We start from the raw sequence: 21380 nt of genomic DNA, 5'->3' as shown, positions 1-21380 counted from the left end.
AAAAAACTTGAGAAGTAGAGAATCGGAACATTTATTTACTTAGGATAATATGGAATGTTTTTTGTTCTCAATTTTCAAGGAAATCAATGGTTGAGAGAAAGTAGAAAGCTGAAATTCAATTTGTAATGTATCTACTAACTTTCTGAGATTGCTTGAATCTTTTTAAGTATCACTAAAAAATCAATTTATGTCAATATAAATTTGTAGAGAAAGGTTTTGCTATTCCAAACGTTATTTATAAAATATTTCACCACCTTGATAATACTGGAGTGAATGAAAATTTTCCAAAGTTATTTTGATTTTGATTTTTGAAATATATTTGCACATGCATTGAGAGATTCTCAACAAAATTAAACAGTGAGTGAACCGTTATGAAGATTAGTTTGAGAATGTGAAAATTGAGCATTGAGCGGTTATTTGATGATTTTTTTTTAAATACAATACATCAGCTTAACTGACGACGAGCTTTCGGGAAGATTAAAAACTAGGCAATATTATCAAAAAATTTCACAAAATGGTTCTGACTACCATCGGACATAGTTGGAGAGAAGATGCTATTGACATACTTGAAGAATTTGCATGCGTAAGCTATCCGCGATTTAGGTTCTGTGTTTGCTCATTTTGGACCTTAAGTGCATTCGGCTGAACATTTTCTAGACTGTAGATGAACAATAATAAGAATGTATCACGCATCATTGCTTTATAAAGGAAGAAATCGCAATAAAAAGTAGAGGAAAAATATGTCTTATTCCTTTGTTTATTTGGTCGGAATTTTCTAGATAACCCTTGTAGGCAGGAAAAAAGCGATATATTCAGATGATGAAATTAGCAAAGAATGTTGATTATTAAATGTTGAATGGGAAAATTTGCCAGAAACTGGTTTACTGTTAATCCTGTCCGCTGTTTTTTTCTTAAGTTTGAATGGAAATATTTGTGCCAGACATGGTCAATTCAAGAAAAATCATTAAGCATAGCAAGATTAATTAGTATGATGCTGCATTGCAATCCATAAAACAAAAGTATAACACTCAACTGACTGAGAAACTCGATGAAATGAAAAACAAATCTCGAAACTTTGCCCCTTCTATACAATTCTACAGAAATTCAAATGAAATGCTGGCACCATTTTATAATTTAATCAGCTCGCAAAGCAATTAGAGGAAATGTTCTTTTATACTAAGTGATTGACGCAACGTAGAGAATTACAACACCTTATATAACATCGTTTTAGAATGTTGTGGGGGAGAGTAACGCACAATTACATCTAGATAAAACGGTATATTTCTTCAGCGTAGATCGGAGAAATATTATGGAAACTCTGGAAATGAATTCCGTCCTGGGTAAGGCGATATTGCCCTAATAGACCGGTTAAAAAAAGATTGACTTATTATTTTGATATTGTAGAGTCAACATGGATCCAAATATCAAAATTATTAAACAAATCTATCACAACAATCGCATCCCTAGAGCTAGAGAGTTCTATACGTTACAGTCTATACTTAACTTGATACTTGTACTACAATTTTTCTCAAGCTTGCGCCATCCAAATAAGAAATTAAATTTCTTTGAGAATATTAAATAGATGAGCTGAAGATATCTCTAATATCCTCGGCTTCTTCGAGAATGCGATGAACATCAGTTTAAGGTTCTATGATTTGATTGACGCTAGTAAAATGAGTGTATCAATTGTGTTCATACATTCAATTCAAATTTAGTTTGTAACTTATAGCGATACTAAATAAATTTCGATAGTGAACACTTTAAATCTTCGTAGTAGTAGTAGTAGATCTTTGTAATAAAATTTTGAGTAATTACCGTATATAGTTCTGTTTTGAAATAATAATCCGAATCAAGTATAAAAAAATTATTTCGATTTATTAAAAATTGTCATTATTTGTATTATTATTGATATAATTTATATTTAATAGGCTATACAATTTATTTATATTGGATAACAAGAATTTATTGAATTGGATTAGAATTTAATCAATTTCTAAACTATACTAGTTGTAACAAACGTTTATTTTTACGGTGACAGTTCAATCCAAATATATCACTACGAGCTCTGGAAGTCTATTTAACATTGTTTTAAGTCCTTGTACACTTATGGGATTTCTTCTTTGAAGTCCTTGGAGCCACTAATTTCCCACAACTCCTGTTCGAATTTCTCGTCACTTGTTATATTTTTTCCTCACTGTTTTTTGTTCCCGATTACTTTTTAATACTCTCAAAATTGTATTTATTTCGGATTTTTCCCTTTTATTGGTATTTAAGCGATTTTCACTTTTTTAAATAATGGTCCTTTTGAATGTTTGTCGTACACTGAAAATTTGACAATGTAAGATTCAACAGTGAATTATAGATTATACAGAGTGAGTTTTATGCAAAACTGCAATTTTTTTGAATAATGATATGTTGCGAAGAGGCCACTTTTTGTATTAATAGAAACGTAAATCAGCATAACTGTAGATACTGGTCACGTAACAATCTTCGTAGTATGCGTGAATCCCACACCCAATATCCTGAAAAACTGAATGTATTGTTTGGAATAACAGGCGACAAAATAATTTCATTTTCATTAAGGGTAACTTAAATGGTCTCGCGTATAGCTTGTTGTATTGAAGTGAATGGACAATTTTTAAGCATCTGCTGTGATCTACACAAACATTTAAAGATTTATCTTCAATTGTTGTTGGTTAAAGTTTTTTGGATAAATATTTTACTGCACCAGTTTCGTTAAACTTTTTACCAGCTTATTGACACTAGTCCTTGTTACGAGATTTGTATTAGCACATAAATTATCAAGAAATTTTCAAATTAAACGAGTTTATTCAATCGCAGCCATCTAAATGTACAATATTTATTGTAACTTTGGTGGCTGTAAATGTAGATATAACTCTGAAATCACGGCATTTATATATAGAGAATATTACATGGAAAATAATCAGTATTTCCTAATTAATTCTATGTACGTACATAATCTCCGTTTAATATTATAATGAATGTTCTTGGAAATTTTCTTATAGACTGTAACGTATAGAAGTGGCTGTAAAATTTCTTTCATAATGTTAATCATATATTGAGTAGGTATATTAATTAGTTTCAATAACCTTATTCTGAATAGCACACCGTGCTACAGCGACGTGGCACGGCGCGGCTAGATGCTGTTCACAATGGCTTTCGTATAGGTATCATTCCGTTAGCACAAAGTTGAAGGGTACATAGTCGAGCAATTCGCCCTGAGGACGCCTGCTTGATATGATGCCCTGCTGCTTCGGCGGATGGAAAACAGTTTGAATCACGAAGAATGCAGAAAGCGACTTGTAGAAATTTAATTTAGAAAAAGTATAGAATATGAACGGAAAAAATTCAACAAACAATTTTACAATTTTATTTATTCATGAATATGAAGAACTATATGAAATAGCAAATAAGAAGTATCTAGCTAAAGTATAAATGGTATTACGCTTGTGTAGTAGGAAAATATGAAGGGTATTATTAGTCTTTTACACTTCGAGAAAATTCACAAATCAAAACCAACACGTTGCATTCTAAGATCTTCAGGTTAGGTTAGTGGTGCTTACTTAGGTTGATATATTCAATTTAACTTTTTTGGTTATGGGTTCCCAGGAGTATCTTTACCAGTATAAATCCCTAGTAGATTTTTCCAGTAACTGATTTTGTCCTTCTAAAATGTGTTTCCTCTATTGACCTATAGCCGATGCCGTAGAATCCTTCGGGTCCAGCTTCAAAAAATTTGTCTTTTGTTTCATTTCCCTCTACTCCAGTGTGACTCGGAGCATTCTTTTCGTTTAGTTCTCTTAACTTATCTAGATATTCCCTAAGCAGATTATGAGCTCTAATGGCTGCTAGACTGTCGCACAAGATGATAATGTCTTGTTTGGTGTTTGGGGTCCAGTTCTGTCTGCTGATCTGACAGCATTTCAATATGGTATATGTACTTGTGATAATTATAGTATGGTGTGTTGATCTCATTTACTTTTATTTTTCAGTTTTTAGCATCATATTTCATCATTTCATCCTGAGACTTCTTTAATTTACTTCAACAACCATGTAATGTTCACCGTATGAATACTTTTAACAGTTAAAAATTAACAACTACTCTTTCGATGTCTTGTCAACCAAAATAAATATTTTTAGCGAAAATATATAATTAACACTATAATACAAAATAACCTTTTCATATTGTCTATGTAAAACTACAGTTGACATAGTGATTTTTCAATCAACCCTGACGAGGTTAATCTACTGCCTATTATTGCACGAAATATGCCTTGAAGCTGATATTATCGCTACTTTTTTTCTGTTCATAAAATATTGCATTGGATTACAAATGTGGAAATGTGCGAATTCATAGTCACTTAAACTAAATTTTCTGGAGACACTTCATGACATTTGTATAATTTACCCTGATATAGTAGAAATCAAGTACAAGCCTTGCACGAAATAAGTGATTATTGCTTATATTATTATTCATGCTTCTCGTATTCATGAAATATCGTAAGTTTAAACAAAGAATTTTCTGATATTGAGAATGTCGAATTTTCCTGTTGTATTTACAAACTTATTGTCTGTGGTGGTTATTAAATTCAGAAATACTAATATGAACTGTGTTGAGCTGAACGCGAGAAAAAGGTTGATAAAAAGCAAACTTTTGTCCGTAATAGTTTTAAACAATCAAGAATTAGTAATTGTATAATTTGAAATGTACGTAAACAAACAAGGTGTATAATTGAACAAAGCTTCAATTGTTTACTATTAAATTAAAATAAATTGAGCACAGAGGTGTAAAGAATATATAGATTTAGTTGAGATAGTTGTATCTAATATGTTTATACGTATTGAAGTTGACCGTAAATTGTTATACGGGTCCAAACATTAGGATAGTTAATATGTTATTTAATGTGTAATTGGGATCCAATGATCTTGACGATTAGTTCCTTTTTCAACCGGTATTCCTGATTGGGGTGAATCTGCATTTACAGAAACTACCTACAAATCAAAGGTATTCGATGAATACTTTAACAAGCAAATATGTATGGAAAAGCAAAGAAATAAAAACACAAGAGGCTGCTTAAGAGGAGCGTCACAAGAAATATCGTTTCCCAACAAGCAACGGGAATCTGAAAATGGTAATTTATGATTTTATTTTATGAGCAAATTGTTCGTTTGAAATGTAATCATTTTAATTTTTTCTTTTCATATTACTAGTTACCTTGGGAACAAATTGATGATAGGATAAATATAATAATAAGGTATTGTTGAGCTAAGTAAGAGTGTTTTGAAAAAGAATATGCCTAAAAATCCCAAGATACATGTAGATATAATTAATATTTTAATACGTGACAGTTTCATACTTATACTCAAAGACAGAAAAATTTCGATAATTCGCTCTTAGCTATTGCTACGAAATGCCGCTTAAATAAGAATATCTGGTAGAAAATGTTATGCTTAGTTTCACTTTAATGAAAATCGGCCCTAAAATTTTTTTGCAGACATCTTTTATTTCATTTTATCATATTCTCGCTGAACAAACAGTTGAGGAAGAATATTTTCTATTAGTCTATTGTTTATTGTGTTCTTTGGCGTAGACTCGGCATGTAATATGGAACATCATTCTCTTTCGAAAAAGCAGACATGCTACATATATTCAATACTTATATAGAAAATGAATGTGTGATATTCGCTGTAAGATCTTCAGTAAGTTTTCATAAAATCTATTTATTTCATCAGTAAATCATATTTTTTACCGTTATAGAAACATCAATTAGCGGGGTGTATGAAATAATGAAGAAAATGGAGAAAGAAAAAAGGTAACGGATCAGTTATTTCCCCAAAAGAGACATTAGTCGCAAATCGCTAGATTATTCTGGACAAGTAAAAACACAGTGTTCTCAAGATTACAATACAAATGAAAGATATAATCCTCTTAAAAATCAACTAAGAAGCAAATGACCTCATAGTGCTTGATTGTAGAGAAATTAAATTTCAGATACATAAAGTGAATATGTTATTGTACTTAATAGATTAGAATATGGAAAACGGAGAATTTTTTTGAAATATACCTCAGCGTGAAAATCTCAATGTCTTCTTTAGATTAATTATTTTCATCTGGCCATCAGACCATCCTGTACATGGGGTATGATTTGATACAGACATTGTTACTCCTAGAGCAGTTTACTTATAAGGATTTTCCAGTAGACTAAAACATCTTTCCGTTAAAGGTGCATGTTTCATTATCCTATACATACATATAAATTCGAATTCAAAAGGTCCTATAACTTACTGTGATGCCTAATTGCCACTCTTTCTTGTCGCTGCAGCTCTTATCATTCAGATTTCGTACACTCATTGATTTTTTTTGAAGAGGAAGCCAAAAATTTTTGACTGGAAATAAATCAAGAGGAGACAAAATATATGATCATGGGAGATAGACAAAGAGAAACAGAAGATTACTTGTCCTTTAGGACAACCAGACACAAAGAGTACAATTTCGAAAGAGTTTCCAACTTTAGTAGAAGAACAAGAGAAGAACTAGAGCTGAAAGCCAGAATAACCAAAGAAACACAAAAATTCGGTAATATTAGATCATTGATGGAGTCAAAATATTTTCATGTCAAGAAAAACAAAAATAAGAATATATAAAACGGTAGTAATACCCACCTCAACGTATGCATGACATAGATATTAAAAAAGTCATGTCGAAAAGATGGGAAAGGAAGATACTAAGAGGAATCTACGGAGGAGCATACACAGAAGAGGGCTGGGGGAAAGAACTAATAAAGAATTGGAGGAACTTTGTAGAGAATTTTAATAAATTCGTTTATTAAGGGACAGAGGGTGAGATGGTTGGGACATGTTGAGAGGCTACATAGAGAACGGTTGCCAAAATTATGTAATATTGCCATTCTTCACCTAGACCTACATGGCATGTAGAGCATATTAATACATCGATAATAAATTGTTGGTGTTGCAGGTTTTCTGCGGTTTCCCTACAGCTTAATGAACTGGTTCTCCAGCCAAATGGCCGACCATAGGGAATAACGTAGCCGTAGCAATAGCTAAATTATTCAAAAATGAGAAATGAAGAGAAAACCCGAAACGAGAAGGATCGTTTTTGCGTTACAAGCTCTTTTCGAGTTCTTCTGATCAAACCCACGTTACCACCACAACCCCGGCCCTGCAGAGGAAAAATTCCTATATTAAGGCTCACCCCAACAAACCCCCATCCTTATAAAAATTCTTCTCATCCTACCAAATTTATCCAACGAATCTCTTTCTCTCTCTCCATAATAACCCTCACCTAGTCGACAGTACTGTGTCTTTTCTTCATTCATTTTACGTATTCTTCTTTTTGTTTGCGTGTCATCTATTAAATATCATCTCTGTCGTATCACTTGATCATCTGTGAACTGAAGAGTGTAGACCTAGATATTATCGTCGATTTGGATCCCCATTCCTTTGCATTTCTTTTTTCAAGTTGTTAGAGCTCTTGAAACATGTATTATTAAAAATGTTGGTGACATGTAGCACCTTTATCTCAGGCTATTGTTGACTGTGAAGGATACCGATACTTTATTTCCGATTTTTACTGCAGACTACATATCTTTATATAAGCTCTTGTTGGTCTTTGTGAGAGTATGCTTAACGTTGATATTGTCAAGAGCTCCCCATAATTTTGATATTCTATGTGTATATTTTCTCGTGCAATTTGGATATCTGTCTGTGTTCGCTAACTATTTCAAGGTCTATCCTCGGTGTGCTATAATACTGAGCCCATTCATGTGCGGGTATTAGCTGGAGGAATGTATTATTTTTTTCGTTTTTTTTTTTAGTTTTATTAATTAATTTTCATGTTTCACTGTGCTCCTGCCCTCCAATGTAGGCCTTTCTTTCTTGACATTTTCTGCCCCTCTTTTTCTTTGCTTCTTGTTTCTCTCTTCTTGCCGTTATATTTTTGATAATCTTCTTCATGTCCAAATTATGAATTTAAACGTTTCTCTTCGGCAACTAGTTGCTTTGTGAATTCTCATTGGTAGCCAGAGTTTCTTTTACAGCTGTTTTGATGTTGGGTACTATATTGTAAATTTCCTACAGTGTGTGATTGTCATAATTTATCATGATGGTCTAATCTATTTTGGTAGAGATGCTCAGCACTTTCATCTTGTATACTGTCCAAGTTATACTTTTCATCTGTAATATATATAGTGTGATGATCCATATCTGTTGTGTTATTCCTCAATGGAAATAATACTTTGCTTTAAGTGAGTTAAGATCTGATACATTACAAATTCCTTTATGAAATCGTACATCATCAACCTTTAGTATTGTGTGATGTTTCATTATTAAGTAATCAATTATTGATTTTAAGTGTCTTGAGTGTTTTCTATACTTGTGTACGTCTTTGTTGGGAATTATCCAATTTATAAAATCAAAAAATGGTTATGAAAGTGATGATTTGCTATTCCCCGATTACCGTTTTGAATATTCTTTCAAAAAAATATAAATCAGGTTCGATAAAAAGGCTTGTGATGTGATGGACAGTGCATCTTAAAATAGTAAGCGATAAACTTTAGTTGAATCTAATGAGGCTTAGAGAAATGTTGTTGATGAAATGGCTGCACTTGTATAAAGCACAGTAATACCGTAACATTGTGATTTGATCTCTTTTTTGGTTCAAATTAAGGTAAGGTGGGAATAAGTAATCCTACCTTCAAAACTAAAGATGTATAAGAGGTATTACTTCTGGAGTAATGCAATGTGTTACGAAAGAAAAATGGATGGGGACCATATCAAAAAATCGAGAACGATTTTTATTTATAAATAAATGAGTCTAAAAATTCACCCGTTTTAAATGAGATAAATATCTAAGTGAAATTTTGAATTCTAGAATTTATTATTGATATTATTATGAAATTAACTCAGGGAATCTGAACTGGGAACTACCTTCATAATCCTTTTTACTATGCTAACCAAAATTATGCCACAAAGGATATTAACTGGGTAAATGAGAATCCTGGTAATTGGTTATTTCACATTTAACTCCGTTAAACTGATATTAATACCTAATTTTATACCCAAATTTGACTACACTCATAATTGTTGAAGCCTAAGTTTTAAGAATTTTTTAGTAGTTTGAAATTGTTTGAACTTTCAATGAGTTATTATGCATCCCAGTATATATCCGTGCCTGTGATGTGTATGCCAAAACCACCATACTACTTTTTCAAATTACGTTTTTTACATTATAATAAATCTTGATAAATTTCCGTCTACTCGTTCCATTCAAATTACATAGTATGAAGAATAGTTTTGCTTCTTGAAAAAAACATTTCTCACATATGAGCTTTTAGGTTCATCTTTCAGTCTTTTTACTAACACCCTCTTCTTGAAATGGTTTTTCTTATTGGTTGATGAATTTTCTAATCATTTTCAACGCGTTTGCAAACAAAGCTTTGACATTTACATAGTCGAAATTTTATATTAGATCATCATTCAACCAATTTAAATGGGAAAGAATGCTTTTTTCATCATTTTTCATGAAGAAATTCAGATTCCGAATTGCTTTTACTATACGAGGTGAGTCGATTCAATTGTGTCAAAGTTTTAAAAAGAAAATAAAAAATATCACATTGCAGTTTCAAATCTGAAATAAATGGGATTGACAAATAAGTTATAAATCGCATATCAATCAATTAATTTTATTGATCTTTTAATAATGAAATCTACCCCAATACGTTCGCTTAGAGGACAATGATACATATTGTAGTTGTTAATAAACAAAAAATTATGTTATACACTAAAAATGAGTCAGTAAGAATTGTTTTCACGTATTTTGATATATATCTTTTTTACCGGCTTCAGAATAGTCTAGCCAGGATTATAAAACATAGATTAGGCAAATATTTGGCCGAAGTGGGCGAGTATCAGAGGGGCAACTAGTCATCAAATTTTCATACTGAAGGCAATCCAGAACAATAACTATGAACAAGGATTAAACCAGAAGCTTCCTTTGTAGAGTTCAAGCAGGCGTTTGATTCAATAAGTAGAAAACATTTGTTTCAGGCACTAGCAGCACTCGGAATACCTAAGAAAATACTACATTTGGTAAAAATGAGACTGAATAACACCGAGAATGAAGTAGCTGTCGAGAAAGCCTATCGGAAAAGTTTGAAACGAAAAGAGATTTAAAGCAAGAAGACCCTTTATTAACAGTGCAGTTTAAGCTTGTGTTATAAATGATCCTGAGAAGTAGTGGCATCTGAATTCAAGGGATGATTTACAATAATAAAACACAAATCCTTGCCTACGCAGATGATGTGGTACTTATAAGTAGAACGAAAAAAGATCTAGAAAAAATGGTCCTACTCTTTGAAAAGAAAGCAAAAGAATATGGACTGCTTATTAATGAACGAAAGACCAAATATATGGAGATGGGAAGGGATCTTAATAGTTGCAACCAATTGAAAGTGACGACAGAGCAAAACTACGAGTATAGATTTGATAAAGTCCAAAAGTTCGAATATCTGGGAATGATAGTGACAAACGAAGGAGGTGAAAGAATGACAATAGGCTGGCGTGAGGGAACAAAACGATTGGAGTCCTAGGAGGACTATTAACATCAAATATTTCAAGAGCCACCAATTTACGCATTCACAAGTGTTGGAGTGAGTGTGAGAGTGAGCAGTGAGTGTTGGATCGTGAACAAAAAATAAGCACAATAAACATATACGAGAGAAAGTTACTAACTAATGAAGATATCAAAAGACTCCGTTGAATGGGGCATATAGTCAGAATGGACAAAGATAGTTGGGTGAAAAGATCCTTGTTAAGGGGAGAAGGAGCGAAAAGAAAAAGAGGGCGTCCACGTAAAAAAGGGATAAAAGCATGTAGAGAAGATCTAGAAAGAATAGGAATAGACAACTGGCGTGAACCGGCCATGAACAAAAATAGATAGAGGAAAACAATAGAGCAACTCCAAGCATTGGGCCTACAAGGCCTGTTGAGCTTGCTGGCCTGTATATATAAATTTCTTTAATTTCTTATTTATTAGACCTTTTGATATATTGCTTCCGAATGTTCTTGATTTTAAGTGTCTTCTGTTTTAAAATTAGTTTTTTTCAATAATTTTCAGGATATTGATGAAAAATTGACGTTTTGACTTTTCTTTAAGACTTAAAACTATTTTATAGCATTATGATTCGTTTTTGCAGTTCCTGGATGTATCGTTGTTTAGTTAGATTGGCCACATCCGACCTGGATATGAACTGGACATCATCCTTTCCTTTTATTACGCCCCAAAAAAATCCACGATACTACAAAAACAACTCGTTATTCAATTAGGTTCCATGAAGCATTAGGACATGACAACAAAAAATAAATATTTTACGACTATGAACATATTATTAGAATGAATTATTTATAACAAAATAATTGACATTTATACCTTTGATTATTTCAAATATGTAAGTAATTCTAATCAAATGCTTTTGAAAACATAAATTTGTTATTTCTTAGTACTACTTTATAGAAATTTATAGAAACATTTTTTCAAAAACGCTTAAGCTTGATTAAAAGTAGAACTATCGACATTCCATTAGTTCAATATAAATGTTTTAAAGGAATCTTGAATCAAGAAACAGAAAAAGAAAACACACCGATTCAGAATTCAATAATAGTAAAAGAAGCGATTATATAATTTTGACTCACATCGTACGTTATTATCTAGGACAATGAAGCTTAATTTGTCGCAACATTTTATTTGTAAGTTATTTTTTAGAATGTTATCGTTACTACTAATTTTACATTTCTGTATCTATATATTGACAATACGGCCCCACAAAAAAAACATAAAAATTTTCCCGGCGATAATCAATAAGTTCGATACCCTTTTTAAAATAAGAAGCTTTTAGGTCCTCAAAGTCCTCAAAATTGCCGGCATCACCTCTCCATTGCTGGAAAATCTTTGACTTCACTTTAATTCATTCATTTTGACAATAGCAATAACGGTAGTGGGAACTGGTGCAGTCTTGATGAAACAACACTTTCTTCTTGGCCAAATGCTATAGTTTTTACTTGATTTCTTAGCTCAAATGTTGCAATAAGTTCGCATAATACTCGCTGTTGATAATTTTCAAGTCAATGAAAATTATCCCACATGCGCCCCAAAAAACCGAGAACATGACTTTGCCTGCAATTAGATTGGTCTTTGCCTTCTTTGGAGCCGGTTCTCCCTTTTCAGTCCATTGTTTTGATTATTCTTTTGTTTCGGATGTGAAGTGTAAACCCTCGTTTCATCAATGGTTATGAAACATCGCGGGAATTCAGCTTTATTTCTGTGGAACATGAAGTTCCTACTATGTCTACTAGCTCGCGTACTTTCAGTCAACGATCATTCAATACTTGTGGATTTTTTCAACATTTCTGGAGTAGTCACCTCATTTGGTCGACCACTGCGACGCAGGTTATATTTTACTGTTAATTACGAAGAAGCAGTCTCTCTCACTCAAAGGAGAATCTAGTTTCTATATTGGTTGGGCTAATTCCTTACAAATCAGAATCACATTCCGATGACCAATTTTTTCCATGTTTACAATTTCACTGAAAACGTTCACTATGGATGGGTGCCAAACAAATTCTAAACAATGTCAAACTTGAAACTTTTGTTGTATAGATTGTGTATTTTCTAATTGAGAGGTACTTTTTAGACAACTACCGCTATCTCTATTTCAGGATAGGTACTTCTGGGACCATCCTTATATATATATATATATTGCAATCATCTTTTAAGAAAAATTGACACGTCTATTACGACCTTAATGAAATTCTATCGATCAGCCATAGGATTGTAAGCCACGTTCACAAACCATTGAACTAGCGAAGATATTTAACAATTAAAACCTAACTTAGCTAACGGCTCACATAAATGATTTATTTCACAAAAAATCTTTATGACATTTGTGTTAATTCTATTAAAAAACTATTAGAGAATAACAAAAAAACAGAATTACACATATTCCAGTCAGTTTTTCACCTACGTCCACTTGACTGCAAGGCGACACCGTAAAGATATTAAAAATCGTTGAGCGACAAAAGTTATCTTCGAAATCTTAGTTAATCTAGTTAACAAAATTAAAGTTATCTTTTGATGCAATGATAAAGTAGAGCTGTCATCTATTAGTGAAAATTTCAAAGTTTGATTTAAAACTTCTATAAAATTCTGTGTCAAACTAAAAGTGAGATAATCAGGCAATATTATTGAATATTTTATCATTGAAAAGTGGAGTGAAATTTCGATCATAAAATTTCTTCTAAAGAGACAAACTAAGTTGAATAAAGTTTGTTAAAAATTAAAAGAAAATTTATTGCTGTCTCATTTACTTTAAATCAACAATAGAAGAATGTTAAAATATTAAATTACAAGAGTAGTTAACTAATCAACGATTGAAATATGCATAAAAATCTACAAAGGGAGTATACGAGTTTACTTTGAATTTTATTACTGATATTTTCAACTTTATAATTTTTTCTCGTAAGTATTCAAATTTTCTTGAATAGAGTCACGTTTTAAAATTCTAAGTGGATGCATATCGCCAGTTTCCACTTTTGTGTTCTTCCGAGGTAAATTAATTTTTTGATGAATTATCTGACTGCTATTGTTCTAAAATCGCCGAGAAATAAAAAATTCTTCCAACAAATTATTGAAAGAAACACCGTAATGTGGTTGTGAAGAATGAAAATTTATGTAAATTGAGTGGAAATGAAATTGGTAATGTTCTAAGGCTTAATTTTTTACGTGAATTAGATGGCAATTCAAGAATTTCTACTTCTAAAAAAATTGTATAATTTCAGTTTTAATAAATATGTATAGTTCTTCCGATATCAAATGCAAAAGGCAGGACAGTTATGCGAGGAATAATCAATATATGACAGCATTCATATCAAATTAAGAAATGAAAAATAATGTTTACTCCCCTTATAAACTTTGGTAAACATTCTAACAAAATGTCAGTCCACGTGGACTCATCCTCTCCACTGTTTATCAATGAAAACATCCAATCATAAATATAAATGCATTTCTATTGGCCGATGCGGTATGTACAAAATTTCTTCGAAATATTCCTGTCTGCGATAAGCTAAAAGCTGAATAAACGGATGGCAATAACCAAATCGTCAAGGAGAGTTCGATGGCGACTAGATTATTTGCGTCAGATAAAAGTTCTAATAGACACAAAATTTATCTAGATGAAACCTGGCTTGCCACTCACAATGTAGTAAGTTTCGGTTGGGTTGACAATAGGAAAAATTGCTGTTTGAACGGGCCATGTTCTAAAAGGAAACGCATTATAATTATCAATCTCTGCTGAAAAATTAAAAAATGCAGGTAATTATCATGGAGACATGACAGTATAATTATTTGAAAAGTGGTTTAATGTACAGATTTTACCTAACATTCCACCATAGTCAGTAATCGTTATGGACAACGCATCCTATCACACGTGATAACTCCTTAATATACCAAATAATAGTAGTAACAAAGCTCAAATTTCAGTATTTGATGTCTAAAAGGTCTAAAATTGGAAGAAATTTATTATATTGATAAGCTGTGCAAAGAATAGGGTCATACTCTTAATGTTAATATGGGCAAACGTAAAATCAGAATTACGAAAATGTAATGAGTCTCCAGAACTCAGTAAAGAGGTTGTAGAGCTCGTAAAAAAGTTCTAGCAGCAGATCACGAAGAGCTTTGGAAAAACTGTGTTGAATATGTTATCAAAGAAGAAGATGGGTATGTGGTAGCACCCTCTTTCCAACCCTTCACAATTAAATGTTTACTCTAGTTTAGACGATACTGACTATACCATGATTATTTATAAAGATACTTTGGAATTGAAAGGTTTTTTTCTTTTGTTTTATTTGCAAATAATCTATTATCCTTTATGGTTTGAAATTTCGTTTTCTAGAAAAAAGTCGAATAGGGTACAAAAAGGGCTCAAGTCACGTCTGGTACCCTGTTTAAACCAAACTCCTTTACAGGCAGGTACATTTTACTCATCTATTTACATTTTATAATTTGCAGCAAGTTAACCAGGTATAATGATTTTGATTTAGGGTTTTAGTTTTCTGATAAAGCTTCTACTTTAAAAAGAAAGTTGAAAAATTATACTTTGAGAAGTGATTTTATCCTTTGATTACGTAAATGACTTTTATGAATTTTAAAGTGTCGAAAGTGGTGCATATCATTTTGATAAACAATGAAAAAACATGAATTAAACATTGTGACCAAGGAAAATGAAATTCAGGGAACTTATGAGATTTTCTCATAGTGGTTTTTTTCTAATAAGTTCTAAATTAATTACAAAATTATCGAAAATGGATCAGCTTCAACAAATTGTCGCAAATATGCTTGATGACAGTTTTACATCACATTATAACACATTACGAAGCTTTTTGGAAACTACGATTGTCTATCAAACAGAATAATCAGTTATTTACAGGTAGTAACCCAGAATGTGAGTTTCGTATTGTTGCGTTCTGTTTTTGGCAAAAATTTCAAATTTTAAATTCAACCTACATCAATTTTTAATTTCTTATAGACTTTAATTCAGTCGTATAATGGGTTTTAGGTAATAAAAAATTATTTTCGAGTAGTTATTAGCGATTTATATAACACACACACAAACACGGATTGTACACAAAATTTTATTATTAATAAGCTAGAAAATACAAACATCTAACGTATCTATTACGTTACTCATAAGAAGGAGCCAATATATTTTTATGTTCAAAAAACAACAACAAATAAACCTTAAAAACAGAATATAGGAATTAAGAAACTGTCGCCGCACCGTAATTAAAGAAATTGTATTTTTCATGAAATAACCGCTGATTGTGTGTCTTCTTATCTGACCTTATGTGTGCGGATTCCAGGCCTGTACCTAACGAAATAACCAACTGATCACATTTACCCCTTGGTGTGGTAGAGTAAGAAGGATCTTATCATTTGAAGTTATAGCCTATTCACTTCGTTCAGTTTCCGAACGCCAGTGGACGTGATCCGGGGTTAACCCGATCGTAGTTTCTGAGGAATTCTTATTCTACTAGTGATAAGCTTGTGCGTCATCTTATGACGGGTGAAAATTATGATATCTTTGAAATTTCACATTTCAAATGTAATTTTTCATACAAAAACTTCGAAAATATCTTATATGGCCCTACAAATAATTGCTTCTATGAAAAAATTAACATATACACAAGTTAATTTATACAAGGTCCTTTGCGACGAGCTGAATCGATATGCATATGAAAAGTACTGGGACTAGTGCTCTGAAAATTTGCTTACATGGGTTTTCCAAAATGCTCGTTCCAGCTAAAATAATTTCAGTATTCTGAAACTTCCGGTTATACCGGAAGTGGACCCAAACTTCGTTATTTTGAATAGAATGCTATGGATTTTATTAAATTTTTGGATTCTACTCGAAATTTCAATTCAACTTTATATGACGCATCCCTAAAGTCCACGATTTTTCAATTATTTCACATTTTCGAAATTTTTTCACAGTCCACTAAAAAAATTATATTTCTAAGTTTAAGTAAGTCAAGTCTAATATTTGTGGGATTTGAACAGATAACACTTTCAAAATCTGTGAAAATCTTAACAAAAATTTATATAGGGTGTTGTGCCGAATTTAGCTATCTAAAAACTTCGAAAACTCAATTTTTTCAAATGGCAACCCCCATTTTTCTCTTTACCATTGGATTCTACACTTCTACACAAGGGGACTTCGTTAGTAAATTCATATATCTCAAATTAGGTTTTTGTAGAAACTTGAAAAAACTGAAATTTTCATGGTTTTTAAATGTCACCTACCGATGGCGAACAAGGAATAACAAAAGTTAACGTTTCAAAAATTATAATACTTCAGTCAATTAAAAAATATTTATATCACTACACCAAGAGGAGAAGAACAAAACTAAAAATTAAACTAAAGTAAATGTTCGAAATGGTTGCCCCCAACTTCCAAACATTTATGAATTTTTCTTAAAAACCCGTGTTGATTGGTGTTTCGAATTTCTTGCGGTGGAACAGTTCGAAAAGTATTCCGAAGTCTTTCCTGACAATCTTCTTTTGTAGTTAACGGCGAAGCATACACTATATCTTTTATACGACCCCAAAAAAAGAATATATCCATCGTGTGCTATCCATCGGTCCTCAAAATGTTACAGTTGATTCCAATTCAGATTTAGTGGGTTGAAACAATTTTCTAATATTTCTACAAATCTGTCACCTGGAATAAACAAAAATTTGAAGTAAAATTCCCCCTCAAATTTAAATAGTAAGAATACCGTTCAAATTTCATAAAAATGTACCACCAACATACTGTCATTTTTTATCGCAGCAAAAACATTGAAATTGAAGTTGGGGGCAACCATTTCGAACATTTTAGGTTAATTCTTAGTTTTGTTCTTCTTCTCTTAGTGTAGTGCTTCCAAATATTTAATTGATTAATTATTAATTGACCAAAGTATCTTAAGTTTTGATACGTTAACTTTTGTTATTCGTTGTTTGCCATCGGCAGGTGACAATTGAAAACCATGAAGATTTTAGTTTTTTCACGTAACTACAAAAACCGTTAATTTGAACTATATGAATTGGCTGCATGTGTCCAAAACTTTCGAAAATGTGAAATAATTAAAAAAATGGTGTACTTTAGGCATACGATGCCATATATAAAGTTATATTGGAATTTTGCGTGAATTTCAAAAATTTCATGACAAAAAATAATATTATGTTTAAAATAACGAAGTTTGGGTCCACTTCCGGTATAATCGGAAGTTTCAGAAAACTGAAATTATCTCAGCTGAAACGACCATTATTACAAGCAAATTTTCAGAACACTAGTCTCAGTACTTTCCCATATATATCGTTCAGATTGTCGTGAAGGACCCTGTACGTTACTTTCTGAACTACTCTGAAATCAATTTCTCTTCCTCAAATACATTTGATTTGTTGGTGAAATCTGATTGAGGAATAGTTCGTATAATATTATGAAAAGAGAGTTGCAATGGCTATCTTAGCTTGGAAACTCATTTTGTTTTCTTTTGACGCCGATCACGTTGCAAAAATTTATCCATAATATGATTGAATAACGCCAAGCTTCTACGAAGTCGTCTTTTATGTTTGGCTGATATGGCAACAACAAAACTTCAGTAGAACACTGTTTCATAATTAAAATTAATTATTCAAAGTTCCCATAAAGTTTAGCTCTGGTTTGATTGGTTATTTTCCACCCAAAAGAATGCCCATTAAGACCACATTACGAGGTAGCCAAACAGACACATACTAATTGACGTAGCTTGTCAAAACTTAACAGATACGAGCTATTGAGAGCAATTTTGCTTTTCGATTCACGTATTCTTATTATTGAGAAAATATTAACGATTGAGATAGTGGCATATGAGTAAAATTGTACCATTGGACCCTACCACCACTTGAAACTTCGACGTCGTTTCGATCCATTCAGAATAGAGTGGAGAGAAATAGAGAAGAGTATACTAATGTTCTTTTTCTCTATGCTATCCGTTCGGGCCCACTCGAGCAAGCTCCCATGCCTCGCTCTCTTTATCTTTCATATATGATTTTTATACTGCAGTGCTATAATTGTAAACATAGCCTCATGATATAAGTCCAGTAGATTCATCATCTATCCCAATGCTTCAGTTGGACCTGAGACATAAAAATAATTCCTTGTATTTGTTCTTTTAAACGAATAAATGAGTTTTAAAATCTTCTCATATGAAAGTAAAATTTCTTTATATCCATCTTTTGCAATATTTTGAGTGCAATGTTGGTCGAAGTTTCCGGGTGATTATAACATTTTCTTTCGATTGGAAGGCTTAAAGTGAGTGAAAAATCTTAATGTTTCTAATTGGCAGATACAAAAACTGCTTCAAATGGAATGGTTGCGAAGTACACAAAAATTTATTAAATAAACATTTCAGAGAAAGATAAGTTTTGTCATATTCAAAGTGATTACTGTGATTCATTGAATTCTGTTTAAAAAATAAATTTTTCTTTTATATGTTGCAATGTTAATAAAGACTTTTCAGATTCTTTATAATTTTAATGGAAGAAGTGATAGTATATATCATTTTTCCATTTAAAAAATGTCAACTTTCTCAACAACTCTCTCTCTCTCTATCTCTGTGCGTACAGTGGAGATCTTAATATTTCTTATTTTATAAGCCCCCATATCTTGATTGTTCAAGTTGTATAAAGTTATCCCTGAGCGGTAAGTAGGTAAGCGAAGTTGATTCAGTATCTAAGTACGCATTACCCCATTTTTTCAGTTGCCTTGTTAATACATATCTCAGCAGTCCTCAGAGGATTGACCGAAGAGAAAATGTAAAAGAGAAAAAATGCTTATTCACTTTGAATTACATATGTAAAATATTATCAATATTATTGTGATACAGAACCTGTGAATATTCCATATACGAGAGTAAAAAGCTTTCGCACTCAACCAATTGTCAGCACTTATCAATATACGAGTAAGCTGGGAAACATATTTTCATTGAAGCTTCAACCATTTTTTGCACTTAGTTTCTGTTTTTCAACGGTATTAGTGAGTCTTTGTGGAAATGTTTCTAGAAATGGAAAAAATTGAGTATCGAACTGTCAATAAATGGTTATATTTGAAAACAATACAGTAGCTAAATATGTGTCTTGACGTACTATGCATTATGAAATAGTAAAATTAACTCAATCAAATTTAAAATGAGGTTAGTAGATAAACTAGAGCTAATTGACTCAACATACATTGACCGAAGAGATGATATATAATAGAGAAAATGCTTAGTTAGTTTGAATTGAGTATGTAAAAGATTATCAATATTATTGTCATCACAAGCTGTGATTATTAATTAAATGAGAGTGAAAAGCTTTTCAATCGTATTAATGAGTCATTGTGAAAATGTTTCTAGAAATGGAATAAATTGAGTATTGAACTGTCAATAAATGGTTATTTAGAAAACAATATAGTAACTAAAGCTAAATCTGTGTGCGGAGACTCTGCACCATCAATGATAACCTCAAAATGTTGACTGTCTAAATTCAAACGTGGCCGTATCAGCTTGATTCACAATAAGAATTCGAGAAGGCCAAATTTTTCGACGACCCGCGATATCATCGAAAAACCTCACCAAAAGGTACTGGACGACCATGGTATTACCGTGAGAGAGATGAGAGTAGCATATTTAAAGAACGCATTTGCTATATACTGACCGAATTAAGCATGTATAAGCTAACCACGCGCTGGGTGCCGGTTTTGAACCAAATGCGCTATCGACTGAAAATTTTCTAGTCCTTATTGATGCTATTTGAACAAAATGAGTCTGATTTTTATGTCTATTCATAACTTAACATGTAACCTGGATCCTCCAAACTTCTGAAAGGAAAAAACGGACTAGCACAAAACAAACCTGTTCCGTAAAAAGATAATATGGTTCCATTAGCCGGAAAAGTGATGGCGAAATTTTTTTGATATAGTCAGAAGTTTGTCTTTATCAACTAACTACAATAAAGCAAGAAACAGCAAAAGCATATCTCATTGGCCAATATTTTGAATCCAATGACGTGATGACGTTTAGTTATGTTCAGTATATTTCATTTTTCGTGAAAGAATTGAAATCACATTGTATTCTTCTTTCATAGTTGTTGAATGGCCAATTGAAACGGTAGCATATTTATTGACAGTTTAGAGAAGAACTGTGTTGAGGCTTTTTTTACAATTGTCAATAGAAAGACGCGACGCCTTTAATCGGTCTGATAAATTAACAAACCACACACATTGAAGTAATTCACAACATTTTCATCATATGAAAAAAATTGCATTGTTTGTTATGTTCTCTTGTATAATATGCAGACAGTTGAGCATCGTAAGAAAGGTAATTTTTTATCTTTCAACCTTAACACTAGTAACTCTACCCGTATGAGGATCAAGCTGATTCCAAAAAAATGGTTGAAAATTTGATGATTTCTTTTAATGAGTTCTCAAAGTTCTACTTGGCAAAAATAGGTGTTTTAGTTTGATCTCTCCAATGTTAGTATCCTACATGGTGAGAAACTGGTATTTTGTTCTTATTTTCACTAAACGAATTTTGAGGTGTTATCACAATTGCTCACGCATATTTTAGACAATAGAATGAGGAATGGGCCAAGGTTGAGTACTATGACCTGTTTTGCTTCTCTGTTTATGAACGTCATACTGTTCTAGACATCAGTGATAAAATATGTCTTTTTGAAGACGATACTAGTTTTTCTTGGAGCAGCCCTGACCTTATGACACTTCCTAGGACGA

At 32.0% G+C, this 21380-nt stretch overlaps 1 protein-coding gene across 1 annotated transcript in view; it reads right to left on the bottom strand.

Annotated features, from left to right (window-relative positions):
- The window catches only part of LOC130441872 (probable G-protein coupled receptor B0563.6), a 234735-nt gene that overhangs the window by 211613 nt on the left and 1742 nt on the right, over window positions 1–21380 (bottom strand). The window lies entirely within an intron of this gene.

The sequence above is a fragment of the Diorhabda sublineata genome, chromosome 3 (assembly GCF_026230105.1).
Source record: "Diorhabda sublineata isolate icDioSubl1.1 chromosome 3, icDioSubl1.1, whole genome shotgun sequence".
Classification (NCBI taxonomy): domain Eukaryota; kingdom Metazoa; phylum Arthropoda; class Insecta; order Coleoptera; family Chrysomelidae; genus Diorhabda; species Diorhabda sublineata.
The sequence above is the reverse complement of the archived record's forward strand: the minus strand, read 5'-3'. Positions and strand labels throughout refer to the sequence as shown.